Below are 10,107 nucleotides of genomic sequence, written 5' to 3'. Positions count from 1 at the left end.
ATTAACGGCCAAGGAAATGGCATAAATTGCGCCAAAATTACACGATTAATTGAAAATGGCCGACTTCCTGTTCGGTTTCGGCCATGGCGCTAAGAGACTTTTCTTTAAGTTACAACATGATACAGGTGTGTACCGATTTTCGTGCATGTACGTCAGACCGTATTGTGGGGCTTGAAGTTTTTTTTCAGCGCACAAAGTTTTCTAGGGGGCGCTGTTGATCCATTAGGCCACGCCCATTAATGCAAACCATTAAATATCACATTTTTCGCCAGGCCTGGCTTGCGTGCAAAATTTGGTGACTTTTGGGGCACGTTTAGGGGGGCAAAAAGGCCCTCCTTTCGTCGGAAGAATAAAAATTAAAAAAAAAATAAATAAATTAAAAAAAACGAGAAAAATTCCTACAGATACAATAGGGCCTTCGCACTGTCAGTGCTTGGGCCCTAATTAATAAAAAGTCACATTGTGATCTGTAGTGAGAGCAGGGAACAGGTGGAGGAGAAGCTAGAGCGGTGGAGTTTTGCCCTGGAAAGGACAGGAATGAAGGTTAGCCGCAGCAAGACGGAGTATATGTGTGTGAATGAGAAGAACCCAAGTGGTAGAGTGAGGTTACAGGGAGAAGAGATAGAGAAGGTGGAGGATTTTAAGTACTTGGGGTCAACAGTTCAGAGCAATGGGGAGTGTGGAAAAGAGGTGAAGAAACGTGTGCAGGTGGGATCGAGCGGGTGGAGAAAAGTGTCAGGTGTGATGTGTGATAAAAGAGTGTCAGCTAAAATGAAAGGAAAGGTGTAAAAAACTGTGGGGAGACCAGCAATGCTGTTTGGTCTAGAGACAGTGTCACTGAGGAAAAGACAGGAGGCAGAGCTGGAGGTAGCAGAGATGAAGATGCTGAGGTTCTCTATGGGAGTGACCAGATTGGATAGGATCAGGAATGAGGACATCAGAGGGACAGCACATGTTAGAGGCTTTGGAGATAAAGTCAGGGAGGCCAGACTGAGATGGTTCGGACATTTCCAGAGGAGAGATAGTGAATATATTGGTAGAAGGATGCTGAGTTATGAACTGTCAGGCAGGAGGCCCAGAGGAAGACCAAAGAGGAGGTTTATAGATGTAGTGAAAGAGGACATGAAGGTAGTTGGAGTAAGAGAAGAGGATGCAGAAGACAGGCTCAGATTGAGGCAACTGATTAGCTGTGGCGACCCCTGAAGGGAAAAGCCAAAAGGAGAAGAAGAAGAGTTTTAGCAGTCATTAAATCAAATCAAATCAAATCAAACTTTATTTATATAGCACTTTTCATACAAATAATGTCATACAAAGTGCTTAACAAAAAACAAATAAACATAAAACTTATTAATGCCCTGCCCCCCTCCCCCTTCCCCGCACACACACACACAGACACAAGCACACTACAATTCACCTAGGTTATACACACAGACACACACGCAGACACACGCTGCAGACATGGCTAGGCACAGAGGATCCAGGTGAGGAAACGGTAACAGGGAGCCGTCCACGCCAGGAGGTCTCATAGCCCGCAGCTACAAGGGGGGGGGGGGGGGGGCCCACAGAGACCATCCCGGCCCGGACGGATAGAGGAGTCCACACCACAGCGGTGAAGCCGTGGTGCAGAGCTCCACAACCATCCAGGCCAGAACCACCCCCAGGACGACCCCCTGCAGGCCAGAGTCACTCCCAGCATGGAGGCTCGAGGAAACACTGGAGATAAAAGCTGCAGGAAAGCAGGATAAAATACACTAAAAGAGTTTAAAAGAGTATAACATAACATAAAATCCTAAAAGTATGTCTAGAAAGCAAGACATTAAAAACTAAAAGAATAAGACAGTAAAATGTATAAAATAGACCATAAATAATGACTAAAATATGTAGATAAAACATTGAGATTAAACAAAAATAAAATATGATAAAAAAGGATAAACTAAATATAAAACAGAGCAGTAAGATCCAATAAAAATAAGGGTGAGCATAAGAAATTTAAAAGAGTTAAATGAGTCAGTTAAAAGCCTGATTAAAGAGATGGGTTTTTAACAAATTTTTAACTGATTTTGAGGGTTTAAAATCCTGTAACTTTGGTAAAAGTTTCTCTCTTTGGCCTTCGGGACCGATGAGTAAAACCTCTGTTTTGCCCTGGTTAAGCTGTAGGAAGTTTGCTGCCATCCATTACTTGATATCTAAAATGCAGTTAAATTAGAATTAAGTGTTTCATCAAGTCAGAGGTGAAAGTGGAACAATGAATGCAGCATGAACAGTACCAGATCCCGAATGTGGAGGATGCAAGTGATAAGTAATGTTAAAATGTATTTACTATGACTGTCATTTAGCAGACGCTTTTATTCAAATCTGAAACACACACCCACCAGTCTGGCCTTCGGCAGGAGGGTCCCCCCTTATGAGCCTGGTCCTGCTCAAGGTTTCTTCCCTCCTAAAGGGGATTTTTTCCTTGCCACTATTTGGCTTAAGGTTTTTCTCCCATTAGGGGAGTTTTTACCTGCCATTGTTCATGTAATAACTGCTCGGGGGTCATGTTCTGGGTCTCTGGAAAGCGTCTAGAGACAACTTTTGTTGTATTAGACGCTATATAAATAAAATTGAATTGAATTGAATTAACCATGGAGCAATTAGCGGTAAGGCCTTGCTCAGGGGTCGAAGGTGGTTCATCTTGGGGTTTGAACCTGGTCCTACCAGACCCAAGCCCACCTCTGTAGCCACTAGACTACCACGCCCCATTTACTATTTACATTTCAGATTCAAGAAAGCCAACTTATAATTGTAAGCTTCACTTTTCACAAATCTCTCTTGTTTATGTAATAGAAAATAAATATTTCAGTTAAAGTCCATATCAGTTACCCTTCTGATTTTATGTGTATGTTATGTTGTTTTCAATCTTACATTCTCTTTGTTATAGTGTGTATAGTACTTGAGCTTCGAGAACTCCAATAAAGAGATAAAATGGGAGGTGGATCTTCTGATATGTCAAGTTGGTGTCCTTTTTTGGCTTCGTCAATCAAGGGGATACTGATGAAGTAGGGTTCCCTGTTGACCTGATGATGTGACCCTGACCATCCAAACATAAGCCACCATGCAAGTGCTAATTTTTGTAGATATTGTGTCAAATCCTATAGAAAGAAAAGAAAGAAAGAAAGATTCCCACAATGGGGAAATTCTCTTTCTCTGCATTTAACCCATTTTCTAGTTGAACTAGTAGTAGTGCTCTGCCATGCAATGGCACGGCGCCTGGGGAGCAGTAAGGGTTAAGGGCCTTGCTCAGGGGCCCAAGGTGGTTGACTTTTTGGTTGCAATCCAGGGGCTTGAACCTGGGTCCTCCAGACTCCAGCCCTCCTCTGTAACCACTAGGCTGCCACCCCCAAAAAACTACGTCACGAACAGGATTCGAACCTGTGCGGGGAAACCCCATTGGATTTCGAGTCCAACGCCTTAACCTCTCGGCCACCGTGACAGTTACTGCAAGTAGATAGTATGACAAAGAGTCTTATGATGGAGACTAGCCAAATTACCTTAGAAACCATCATGGAGCCCTTGCAGGGTGTCTCTGGTAAAAATGTGTCAGTGTTAGAAAAAGAAGCCAGTATCAAAGAAATTAACTTTTTTATGTAAAAAAAAAAAAAAAAAATCAGAGATAAAGCGATTTAGAGCTACATGACTTGTACCCGCATGGTTTCTCAGATGGCTGTTTAAAATTAGGGGAAAACCTGAAAATCAAAGCAGAACACATGCTAGAGTTGACTGTAAGTGGTAGATCATGGTAACTTTGATGCTTTAATGCTTAGCTGAAATTGGCCAGAATGTTTTTTCTTCAAATATTTCTGTCGTAGTTATAAGAGTAATGATGGAGCTGTCAATGACTTGGAGCTGCTCCTCCACATCAAGAGAAGCCAGTTGAGGTGGTCCGATCATCTGATGAGGATGCATCCTGGACAGCTCTCCAGTGAGGTGTTTTGGGTGTGTCCAACTCGCAGGAGGCCCCGGGGAAGACCCAGTACACGCTGGAGAGATTCAAATAAAAATAAATACATTTTTCCCTTAGTAATCCCACAATGAGGAAATTTATTCTCTGCATCTAACCCATTTCTAGTTAAACTAGGAGCAGTGGTCTGCCATTCAGGGGCCCAAGGTGGTTGACCTCGGTTGCAATCCAGGCTCTTGGCTTGAAACCTAGGTCCTCCAGACCCCAGCCCCCCTCTGTAACCACTAGGCCACCACCCCCGCAAAAAACTCCGTCACGAACAGGATTCGAACCTGTGCGGGGAAACCCCATTGGATTTCGAGTCCAACGCCTTAACCTCTCGGCCACCGTGACAGTTCATTATAGCAATATAATTCTAGCTCTTGGGTAGTTTGGGAACAGCTCGGTATCGCCCGTGAGGAACAAGCGGATGCAGCCGGGGAGAGGGAGGCCTGGGCTCAATGCCCAGACTGCTGTGCCAGTGATGCAATCCTGGATAAGTAGAAGTTAATAGATGGATGGCTGGATGATGGAGCTGTGTTGAATCATTTGCTTTTTCTATGGTTTCTTTGTAAAGTTGTGTTTGTGAAATAGACACGTTACTTTTACCTTTCAAATTCTGTGCTCTCTTCAAAGATGATCATTCAAACATTGTATTCATATTAGTAGGATGAACAAATTGTAAATTCCTGCTCTCAAGGACTGCAGGACTGAAATAAACCACTGTGATCAACATGAGCGGCCTGTGCTCAGTATTTCTGTACCCTGGAGTGGGTTACTTCTGGGGTAGGTTTAGCACAAACTTTACTCTTGAGAACATTTCTTTCATATCTGCAATAGCAAAACAGAAGAATGGATGAAGAGAGAACACTTTGTCTTGTTTCTGTGTTGTATCTACATTGGTATTCATAGAAACAGTATGTTATGCTTGTTGAAATATCTTTTTGAATAGTTTTTGATGCAAGCTGAATGCCTTCCAGTGCAAGTAATTCATGTGGAGTTAACAGATTTTTAAAAGAAGCTCACAATCCTTTGAAGAGATGAAAATGGAAGAGCTGAACATGGAAACCCCAGACATTTTATCATCTATATTTTGTCTAGCTTTTGGAATAAATGAGGTAAACCTCATTCAACTTAGGCTGCATTTCATGCCTGCTTTCACCCTCTTCACGGTTCATTTTGATTTCTCCATGTGTGTTATCTCCCATGGCCACTGAGTTTGCTGTCGCTCAAAAGAAATCATACTTCCTCGTGATTATCCACCTGCAGGCTCCGGATCTAAGGCTCACGTCAGGGGGGTTCAGTTAAGTTAACCACTCCCAATACTTCCACATTGGTCTACATAGGTCTAATAAGAAGGGAGTAATTAGATCAGAGTCTAGACCGTAAAATTCAAGTGTGGTTTTAACATTCATGAAAAGGTTTGAGGCCTTCATTGTTTGAGTTGACTGATATTAGACATTATTGTCTGGACCATAATAAGTGCACATGTGCTATTGACCGAAACAGCTCATGTCAGTCATGTTTCTTTAAAGTGGACATGGTTAGCAGAGTCTGTATTGTATTATAAAAACAACCCTCACTTGTAGAGTTTAGGGTCGAGATTGCTCATCTAAGGAGACCACTCCTCATAAAGCTCACCCTTAAGTTCGATCAAAGGAAGAACGTTGCTGTGTTCACCTGCATGTGAGAGGGAGTGGATAAAAAAGAAAGAAAAGAAAAGGACATTTAATCAAGCAACAGCATTTGAACATGGATTTCTTGAAGTTATCATGTAAGTAACAAGCACTATTAGTATAATTAAAAAATAAAATGATAAAAAAAGGAAACCTACATAATACTTTTTTAAAGTTCTTGGTCAAAAGTTTCCATACTTTCAGTTTTATTCAGATATTTCATCAATTTTTTGCATTTCAGGTCTGCAAAACATTATATATATAATAAATAATAATCTGGGAGACCAAAAGCTTGTACCTCTTTGTAATACAGTTCGTTACTACAAACTTAAAAGGTGTTCTCATATTGTGGATACCAAGTAATGAATTGTTTACAATTCTTCCTGAAAACAGTATGGGGTTGTTTTTCCTCGCATCCGTCCGATAACCTCTTCTTCCTCAGCCACGCCGTTGTTATATGTCCAGAGTAATTTTACACTTGTCTTTGACCTTGCTCTAATATCTCAATGCATTTTTCCGCATGAACTTGTATCAGTTATTGATGAGTGACAGGTCTTGATGCTGTGTCATCTCAGGAGTCAATGATCAAGTGTGTCCATATCAGACTCCCTTCTTTGCCCTTACGTGTAGTAAGGGCAAAGAAGGGAGTCTGATCTCAAAATCTTCCAGAGATTCTCCTTTGAGGACCCATCCATCCATCCATTATCTATACCCGCTTTATCCTTTGCAGGGTCACGGGGGTCTGCTGGAGCCTATCCGAGCTATTTTCAGGTGAGAGGCAGTGGTTCACCCTGGACAGGTCGCCAGTCCATCGCAGGGCGCTTTGAGGACCATTATTCTTAAACATTTCAGCAATTTTCTCATGCTTTTTGTGGTTAAAGGGAAGATGATCCCTCCACGTTTGCTCCCCAGAGACTCAGCCTTTCCTGGGACCAGCTTATCATCGCTGCAATCAACTGTAACAGCCTTACAGTGCATAAATTGAAGCATATCAACAAATGAAATAAAGATAACAATGAATTGAATGAAATATCTAGGGTTTATACTTCGATATAGACACACACATACATATGTGTGTGTGTGTGTGTGTGTGTGTGTGTGTGTGTGTGTGTGTGTGTGTGTGTGTGTGTGTGTGTGTGTGTGTTTTTTTTTCCCCCATTCTGGATCATATTTTCTCTGGATTTTTTCAGAAGAGCACATATATTATGGATGGATGTCTGAAACAGAAAGGACACGGACCTTTTAAATACTTTTATTTGTTTCATTGAGAAGACTAAATGAACAATATCATATTATACCCAGATTCAGGAATGTCTTTGCTGAAGCTGAAAAACGGACTTATTCAGGTCATCACAACTTGAGTGTGTAAATGTACTTAGCCACAAGGGGGCGCCCTCACATCAGAAAATGAAAACCACCATGTGAAGTCATATAGTCCCCCGACCGGTAACAGTCAAATATCTTTCCGTCCAATATCTATAACTACTTGTTCCTATTCCATGACAGCTGTACATCATTTCTATTCTTCCTGATTCGTGCTCTTCATTCAAACACAAGTTTTTTCTGCAGTTGAACATTTATAATTGAGCATTTAGGCAGGGACACACGCACAGAAAAACATCCTCAGACTCTTTGAAATGTATGTTGAACACCATTATACCAGCAGAATAAATGACTCATCCATAGCTTCCATCAACATAGGATGTACTTGAAGGCAGTAAAGATATTGGACTTCTATTCCAAGTATTTGAGTGGGAGTAATATAGTGAGGATATCTACTCGTCACTCTTGCGTTCTATTAACCTATTGCTACTTATGGTGTGGGAGTGAAGCAAGATGGGATGTTTAATCACTCATGGTAAGCGGGAAAAACACACACACACCCACACACATTAAAACATTAGAAATTATTGTGAAGATTGTGAATATCTATAAATAATACTGACTATGGACACAGTGTTTATATAAATTTTATATCCTTAAACACTTTCTCCATAAGAGAGGGACCTACAACTTAAATAACCCTCGATAGAGACTGCAGTGGAACCATACAGACGCATTCTTATAGTTTAGCTGCCCGCCAGCTCTAAATGTTTATCAGAGATGATTTTGTCCTTGCCATTGTTCCAATGGTGAATGTGCACAGTTGAGGTTCATGGCAGTTTCAGCTGGCAATAGCAATAACATGGATACTGACATTGCAGAAGTCACTTGAAATCACCATGCAAAGATGATATCACACAAATGTGATGTATTAGTATGGAAGCTGAGTATTTGGTATTGACTCAGATTACTTTGGGCTGGGACGTTCTCAGGCTCAACTAACATCCACCCTATAATGTATCTAGGAGTCTCACAACCATATTAGACATAGACTCTGTTTAGACCTGGTATTATCATCTGTCTTGAATGATCAGGTGCATCTGCTTACACCAGGCATTAACATGTGTCTCCAGATGCATCTCCAATCCAATAATAATAATAAAATAATAATAAAAAAAAAAAATAATAATAATACTTTTTATTTATAAGATGCCTTTAATACGTTATTTCCTTTTCAAGTTTCTGTTTTCTTACTTGTGTGTGACAACTGTGCACTAAAAAGTGCTTCATCCTCAGATATAGAAGAAGAAGAACAGATTTCTTGTTTGCGGGAAACGTATATTGTTGTTAGTTGCTTGTTTTACACTTTGAAATGACACTGTTGTGCAAATGAATGTCTTTCTACCTACAAAAAAGATGTCAGTAACGTAGGTGATCCTACAATGCGGCCAAGGACACATTGCTTTTAATCTGCTGCATTGTGGTGAAACCAACTCCAAATGAGGTTTGACTGACTGGATATCAAATGTATCTTCAAAGATGTCCTGGGTGTGTTTACAAATATACGTTTTTTTTAAATAATAAATTAAACAGATATTTTTTTGTAAATAAAATAATTAAAAAAAATTTACATTTTGACATTTGAAGACATTGGGTTTTTAAAGTGTCGGTAGTGAAGGGAACTGTCTGCAATTCCTTCAGCAGACAGACTTCTGCAGAGTTTGATATTGTTTGGAGAAAGCAGTTTCACAAATGTATTTCAGTCATTGGGGAACTGCTGCAGCTCCACATGTTCAATTGCACAGTGAAAGCTAACATTTTCAACAACTAACAGGCAGTGGTCTTCTTGGAAAATGAATTCCAGAGTTTCTCTGTTTTTGCACTGTTTGGGTTTTTTTGGGCTTTCTTTGGGGAATTTCTTCCATTTTTTAAAAGCAAACTGCAGTTTGCTGCTGTGGTTTGTCACTCTTCTCCTTTAACGTAATAAATTGTTAATTTATCACACAATGACTTCTCAAATGCTTGATAATGTTGCCTGTATTACTTCTAACAACATCTTACCTGTGGAAACTGAATTCTTGCACAATGAACATGATGCACCGGGGGGATTTCCTTATCACCTTATCACCCATCATAATGCTGGATCGCTTACTCTGGCCCACAGCTCACACTGTAAAAACGGCCCCTTTAGAAAAAAAGCCTAAAACTCTCCCAATGGGTTAAAAAAAACATTTTCTTGACTAGAATTATTAAAACTGGCAAATTAGTCTAAAATAGTCTTCAATTTTCTTGAAACAAGGTGCTTTTACTCTGTTAGAAAATAATTTTTGCAGTGTATCCCTCATCTTCTCCACCCGGGGACTTAGGCAGTAGTTTGCTTAATTCCTGTTTTGCATAACTTCCTGGACTGGCTTTTGGAGCAACAAAGAAAAAAAAATGGAATGTTGTTGATTGAAATGACACCATATTGGATGGTGTATAGACTTATAATAATAACCAATACGATACTGTTATTTTCAGCAGTATCAGCTACTATTTCTGATCAGTTTTGGAACAACTCTAACTTAAAACCATTTACTCGTATTGCTGAGCTATACCAAACTGGGCCACGGTTTCACTTTGGAACTTTTCTTTAGTTATGTTGCTTTTCTTAGTTGCTGTATTTCAATCATAAAATGCATCATGACATCATCTGAAACCTCACAGATGCACGAACTGTTTCAATACATTGATTTCACAAAATTAAGTCTTCTATAGGCTCGCACGCTTCAATTTGTTCCTGCACAGATTTCATCCAGACATGTCTTTGACAGCTGGCTCATGCACTAACAATTCAAATAACAAAAATAGTTATATTAACCTGTTTTAAAACATACCCCAGCAATAAATGCTTATGTTGTGTAAACAAAAGAAAAGAAAGAAGTATGGGGGACTTTATTTTGGTATAAAAATCAATCTTTTCATACATTCTAAATTTATTTGACTGCTCTATGCCTAAATGACTACTGAAACTTCACTTACGGCTCGCTGAACTCTTTTAGCTGGAAACCCTGGTTCTGTTAACCTTTGATGAGTGCCTGGACTTGTTCCCTAGATGGCTGCCACCACCTTCCTCTCTAAGGACTTTTA

General features: G+C 40.1%; 2 non-coding genes across 2 annotated transcripts; both read right to left on the bottom strand.

Annotated features, from left to right (window-relative positions):
• Positions 1-3,390: 3,390 nt before the first annotated feature.
• Positions 3,391-3,472, bottom strand: trnas-cga (transfer RNA serine (anticodon CGA)). Its single transcript has one exon. It is a non-coding gene; the product is annotated as a tRNA-Ser (tRNA).
• Positions 3,473-4,251: 779 nt separating this feature from the next.
• Positions 4,252-4,333, bottom strand: trnas-cga (transfer RNA serine (anticodon CGA)). The gene has a single exon. It is a non-coding gene; the product is annotated as a tRNA-Ser (tRNA).
• Between the last annotated feature and the right edge of the window lie 5,774 nt (positions 4,334-10,107).

This window comes from Cololabis saira, chromosome 6 (genome assembly GCF_033807715.1).
Source record: "Cololabis saira isolate AMF1-May2022 chromosome 6, fColSai1.1, whole genome shotgun sequence".
Taxonomy (NCBI): Eukaryota; Metazoa; Chordata; class Actinopteri; order Beloniformes; family Belonidae; genus Cololabis; species Cololabis saira.
Note: the sequence above shows the minus strand (reverse complement) of the source record. Positions and strands in the feature narration are given on the sequence as shown.